The sequence below is a fragment of the Passer montanus genome, unplaced genomic scaffold, assembly GCF_014805655.1.
Source record: "Passer montanus isolate IOZ18808 unplaced genomic scaffold, ASM1480565v1 scaffold79, whole genome shotgun sequence".
Lineage (NCBI taxonomy): Eukaryota > Metazoa > Chordata > Aves > Passeriformes > Passeridae > Passer > Passer montanus.
The window spans coordinates 1,338,131-1,344,130 of record NW_024373145.1 but is presented as its reverse complement, the minus strand read 5'-3'; positions in this window follow the sequence as shown (position 1 = coordinate 1,344,130).

The following is a 6,000-nucleotide window of genomic DNA, read 5'->3' as shown; positions in this document are numbered from 1 at the left end:
TGCTGCACAAATTTGTGCTGCTGCACAAATTAAGAGTGGCTAAAATCAATACACTACTAAACAGACCACATTCCACTTTAATAATTACCTTAGACTGCTGAATTTATAGTGTTATTTTAGTGACACTGGTTCTTTGACTATAAGATCATGTCTGATCATTTCATTGAACTTTATTTAGTTTACTCTGTTCAAGATGAGTAGTAACAGGGATGTAATCTCCAGGACAGCTGTTAAAGACTAATATTTATTTCTTGGGTACAGTTACTTACAGAGGATAGACTTACAGAAGGGTCATACCACTGCTTAAGGTTAGGGGTCAATGTGCATTAATTCTAGGAGTTTCATCCTTTTATCCTATCTCTCTCTTAAAGTATCAAATGCAAAAGAAATATACAACTCTTAAAAGTATCACCTTGATACTTAATCACAGGAGAAGAATGAACTCAAATGGTGACAACAGGATACATAAAGTGAGTCAGAAGAGTGCATTTTCCCCTTCAGTCAGTACTGACTCTCCCCAGCATGCAGACTGAGAATTGCTTCATGTCTTCAGGGTACTATTTTCACAGCTGCTGAGCTGGGTCCATTCCTGGGATCCCCTTGGATACAGCTGGTGGCTGCAGCTGCCAGCAGCTGCTCAGGCCGACTGCAGCTTGGAGCACCACAGCACAGCCACCAGAAAGCCCCAGGGAACAGAAGGCTGCTGTTCCCAAACAGGTGTTTTCCCTAACCTCCCATCCCCATGTTCTATTTCCAACATACAAGCATGGCTCAGAGAGTTATATTTTGTTGCATGGCCTTTCTATCACATCTGGCTTTGGGAGTTCTTTTGCCCTGCTCAATCAAACCTGTGGGTGGGATAGCACGGGAAACTGATCTCTCTGCCTGAGAGAGCCTGAATGCCAATTGATGGACTGACCTTTAAATCCATGGAATCATAGGATTTTTTGGGTTGAAAGGGACTTTAAAGCATATCTAGTTCCAAGCACCCTGCCATGGGCAGGGACACCTTCCACTAGACGAGGTTGCTGAAGTCCCATCCAACCTGATGTTGAATCCAGATTCCTGTATGTGGGACTGTATTCTACTTTGCTGCCCCCAAAAACTGTGGGTATTCTTCAGACAGGCCGTGGCATGGGGAGGATGCTTTATTTTCAAGTTTTGCCAGGGATGACAGCTGTGCAAACCCCTAACAGATCAACTGAGGCATACACTGGTTATTTCTGAAAAGCCAGAAGAGGCAAACAGATATTGCCAGTTCAGTGGTAAATGTTGTTGCTGTTGTTGTCATGTCCAGAGGGTAAATTCCTGGTAGTCATATTACACTGCAACAGCTAAATTTGATTTTTTTCTTGTCAATAATTCCCTTTCTGTTTCATAGACACCAAAAGCAAAGGGTACCTACTTGCATACTAGATATTGACTAACAAAAATAAGGATTATACAGAAAGAGTGTGACAATATGTGTGACAATAAGTGACAAGAATTCTTTAAGGAAGTTAGTATCAGCAGCTTCTGTCTGACTACAAGTCTTGGAAGACTACACTGTGTAGAACATACTTTGGAAGAAGAGAATGCAGACTCCACATTGGGCAAGATATCAGCTCACATGAAAGAGAAGTGCTGACTGCTGGCCTTTTCATTTTGGCAGGTTTATTTTCACACCAGTTCCTTAAGAAACATCCAGTTCCAAGAAGCTGAAAGAATACAGAGGAAAACCATCTATTTTTACTCCAACCATTTTTGTCATCACGCCCCAGAGCTTATTGTCCGAGTGAGCACAAACTGCGTAATACTGTCTAAAAATAAGCCCATGCACAATATTTAGTACCAGAAAATAAATCTCTTTAGTGCAGAAAGAACATGTTAACTGCTATTCTTACTGATTCCATCAAGCTTTTAAAACTAAACTTAGTTGAGCTTAAGTTACTCTTCCTTTCCAGTTTATTTCTCACCTCTATTCTCTCCCCAGAAGATCACCAGCCTCATCGCCAGGACATTCTGCAACCTGAGACAACAGAGAAAGCATAAAGTTTTCACATCCCAAGATGTTATGACCTTCAGTGAAGGAAACAGATTTCCTGTGACTTTCCCTTGCAATATCATGAATGAGAAGGTTCCCAGTGGAGTCCCTTTCCCCTCAATTCTCTCATCAGCCTTCAGCCATATTGGGGTAGAAAGGTTGTTTGACACTGTTAAGTGTGAAATTTACCTCCCCCAAAACCAAAAAATGATGGTGAATTCTCAGGGACTGTATAATAATCTTAAGAAAGAGTATTATTAATCAAGATCTCACTTCATGATGGAGTACTCTAACCCCTGTGTTTCAGGGGACTTCATAGCTGAATTCCTGACAGAAGATTGTAGTGCTGCCTTCCAGGGGTGAATCCAGATTTTTCACAGGAAATCAAGCATATGGACTAATGAAAAGGGATGGTGCATGTTAACATCTAAACAGGACTAAAATGGAATGCCTTTGGGGCACATTCCTAGACCCAGGACATAGAAAGTGCTCCCATGTCCCATAATTTAGACATAGCTGAAAGTACCTAAGGAACACCTGCCAAGTCATGTTGCATGCACCCCAAAAATATTCTTTCACATGACTTTTTAATGATTTATCTAGTCAGTTTTTTCCAAATTGCAGCCAGAACAAGCCACCTATATGCTTGCAGACTATCAGTTTGGAAAGCCACCCTTTCTTCAGCTTCTGCTTGGTCTTATAATTTAGATAATACAATAAATAGTGTAAGACTGCCACTTTATTTTCTGCATGAATTTCAGCATACTGGTTTTGATTAATTTAAAACCAAGTGTCTGTGCTTCTGCTCTCTCCTAGTAAACAGACATTCCAGATCCAGAAACAGACAGTTAAATTTAATAAACATGTAATTCTCATCTCCTATGCAATTTAAACTGACACCATGACCCAATTAAGCTTTTTGGCATCACAAACACTCTCAGTTTAGGGAGGGTGGTGGTTCTGTGGCAGTAATAGGAACCAGATATTACTTGTATTGTTTGCCTGGTTTAGACATCTCAAATAGAACAGTAAAGAGGCTCCAACAGTGGCAGTTTGGATGAAGAAGTAAAATTAAATTAGACCAAGAGTCTATTAGCAATATCAACTTGGGGACACTGTGAATTCATGAATAAATTGCTTTTATGTAATTTAGATTCCTTGATATGAATTCAGCATGTTAAGACTAAAAATAAAGATTATATGTGGATTTTTTTAAACATGTGTGTGATGATTAGATTAAATCTGACATTTCTTAATAAACTAGATAAGGTTAGTGATCTGAAGTTAACATATCCATCACTCATGAACTTCTAATAAAGCCTGTTGGGAACATAAATTTAACTTGGATATATGAGGAATATCTTTAAAGCACACTAACTCACTCACACTTTCAAAAGAAACCGTGTTGTCTTGAGTCCTAAACAGTGAGTATAGACAGAGTTCATTTACTCAGAATGGCAATTGTTCAGTGAATGAATAATGAACTGTTTAAAATCTGCAACTTGTGTGTCTTTGTACAAGGCACACAGCTGGCAAATACACAGCACAATGGGATACAGCACCTAAAGGTTTATCTGTACTGAGATACCGGCACCTGTGATATTTGTGTTTTCTCCCTCATCAGAGGAAGGGAATCATTGGACTGATCCCAGTAGTGCACTGTCCCCTTCCAAGACAGGCTAATGTTTGTCTAATTTCAGACCTTCAGTGCTGACACTGCCACAGTCTCTCTATGGTCACTGATGGCTGAACTCTGTGCTGGAAGCACCTGCACAAAGCTTTCCTCAGGGATCTGCTGCTGGGCAGATCAGCAGCGTCCTCAGGCTTGCACCTGGATGTGACACAGAATCACAGAACCACTAAGGCTGGAAAGGACCTCCAAGATCATCAGGTCCAGCCTTTGAATACCTCCACTATCAAGTAGACCATGGCACTGTCATGCGGTCATTTCTTGACCAGTTCCAGTGGTAATGCCACTTCCATGGGCAGCCCATTCCAGTGCTTTACCACTCAGAAGAAATTCTTCCTGACAGGCAGGCTCCCCAGGCTCTGCTCCTTGGAGCTGGGACCACAAAGTGCCCAACGCAGCAGGCACAGCTGGTTCCCAGCACAGCTGAAAGCCAGGCTCAGCCAGCAGGACAGGGGTGCCTGTTGGGAGGAACTGCCAGCAAAGCAGTGAAGGCCCACTGATTAAGGAACTGTTGAAAACTTTTAAACGGAAGTTAAAAGCAACCAGGATTGTATTACAGATACAATCCAGATGCTGGAGTTTCAATTTACACCTCACATTAGTGCAAGGCAAAAGCCTTGATAATGCTGTCCCCAGATCCCAGAGGTCCCAGCCCAGCCTTGCTGATGAGCCGACTGTCATCACATCTGGGGGTGTTAGATAAGTGTGGCAGGGAGCAAACTGGCTGAATTCTGTGGAGTTTTAATCACCTACCAAACAAGCATTTAAAAGGCAGGGAAGCATTAGGGTTCAGTAACAAACTCCTTAGCCAAAACATTCATGGGCTACCAGAAAACTGGAGAGTGGTAGCTACTTCACCAGAATCCAGGAGCAAAGAAATATAAATATTACCAGGGACAGAAAGTATGTTACTATTGTCTTAACTTGGAAGAAGGAAGTTGGCAATACCCCTCTTAAGGTCTTGGATCATAGTACTGGTCAAAGCTGTTTGATTGTAACTCAGAAACTTTTGTGGGCTACTATCAGTATAAGAGAATAACTTTTTTTTTTTTTTCCCCAGAGAGAGAAAAGTCTCCCACCATAGTATTCAAGGAGAAAGAGTTTTCAAGAGCACTCAGCTTGATCCTGGATTGCTACCAATTAAGCTCATGTTAATCAGCTTAATGCCCATGCTAATGCATAAGCATGTTATTGAGGAAAGGATGAGAGGTACCAAAGCCATCCTTGCCTTGGACACTGCTGACAAGGAGCTTAAAATTGTGCAGCTGCCAGTGATAATACATTGTGCTGAGTGGGTATTTATTGTCTCTCCAGTTCCTTTTCCTGAAAGAAATAATTAAGGATAAAAGCAGTCCATTTGCTAGCTACATTAGCAAAGAGATCTGGAGAACACCTGACCAGCTCTGCAACCACATGGGTTTTCAGTCTGAGATTTTGACAGTGAAATGATTTCCAGTAACGTTCCTCCTTGGTCAGGACAGTTTCTTGTCCAGAGCTGAGGAAGGTGTAATGCCCAGGTCTGTGGGAGTCCATGCCAGGAAGAACTGCTGAGGTATATTAGGTTTGTGGCCTGATTATAGAACCACAGAATGGTTTGGATTTGGAGATACCTCAAATGTCATCTAGCTCCAAACCCCTGCTATGGGCAGGGATTATCTTCCACTAGTTCAGGAAGTTCCCTAAAGCTCCATCCAGCTGAGACTTGGCCCTTCTGTGGAAGGGGCACCCACAACTTCCCTGGGCAATCTGTGCTCCCTGCCCTCACAGTGAACAAGTTCTTCCTAATATCTGATCTAAATCTATTCTCTTTCAGTTTGAAGCCATTCTCCTTTGTCCTGTCACTACTGTCCTTGTATCAAGTCCCTCTCCAGCTCTCTTGAAGCCCCTCTTTAGGTACTGGAAGATGCTCTAAGCTCTGCACAGAGCCCTCTCTTCTCTAGGCTGAACAACCCAAATTCTCCCAGCCTGCCTTCATAGGACAGGTGCTTCAGACCTCTGATCATCTTTGTGGTCTCCTCTGGACCTGCTCCAAACAGGTCCAGAACCTTCATAAGCTGGAGGCCCCTGAGCTGGATGCAGCACTGCAGGTGGGGTCTCACCAGAGTGGAATAGAGGAGGGAGAATCACCTCCCACCACGTGCTGGCCACTCTTCTTTTGATGTAGCACATGACGAAAGCACTCCATAGCTGACTCCATGCTCCATTTTCCCTTGGTGCACTCATAATATTGCAACTAATTCTAAAAATAAGAAATCATGGTGTTAACCCAGGCCAGGGCACTCTGTTT